Source organism: Procambarus clarkii, chromosome 25, assembly GCF_040958095.1.
Source record: "Procambarus clarkii isolate CNS0578487 chromosome 25, FALCON_Pclarkii_2.0, whole genome shotgun sequence".
Taxonomy (NCBI): domain Eukaryota; kingdom Metazoa; phylum Arthropoda; class Malacostraca; order Decapoda; family Cambaridae; genus Procambarus; species Procambarus clarkii.
The window spans coordinates 31,778,333-31,778,579 of record NC_091174.1 but is presented as its reverse complement, the minus strand read 5'-3'; positions in this window follow the sequence as shown (position 1 = coordinate 31,778,579).

Genomic DNA, 247 nt, shown 5'->3' with positions numbered 1-247 from the left:
CACCTCATTCTTTGGGGCACACGTGAGGAACACAAATGCAAACAAGCCTGAATGGTCCCCAGGACTATATACAACTGAAAACTCACACCCCAGAAGTGACTCGAACCCATACTCCCACAACTGGTATGTACAGGGACGCCTTAATCCGCTTGACCATCACGACCGGACATAAGGAAGTGATAGCCGAGGCTATATGAACCACTTCCCCGCCGGCACTCGGATGGTAATCTTGGGCATAGCATTTTAT